Raw genomic sequence first — 224 nt, forward strand, 5'->3', positions numbered from 1 at the left:
TATGTGGAAAAGTGATTAGGGCTCCGGGTTCTGCAGAGTCACTTTTCGGCGGTGCTGGGGTGTGTGCACCTCTAGCTGGAGAACACTTTTCCGAGGAAGAGAGGAAAGGGAGCAGGGGGGACCCACCCGGGAACAGGGGGAGCCAAGTGGTCCCTTCGGGCGTGCCTGCCCCGGGAGCCTGCAGCCCGCATCTCGCTGTTGTGGGCTGGAAGGCCGGGCTGCGG

The sequence above is a fragment of the Myotis brandtii genome, unplaced genomic scaffold, assembly GCF_000412655.1.
Source record: "Myotis brandtii unplaced genomic scaffold, ASM41265v1 scaffold251, whole genome shotgun sequence".
Taxonomy (NCBI): domain Eukaryota; kingdom Metazoa; phylum Chordata; class Mammalia; order Chiroptera; family Vespertilionidae; genus Myotis; species Myotis brandtii.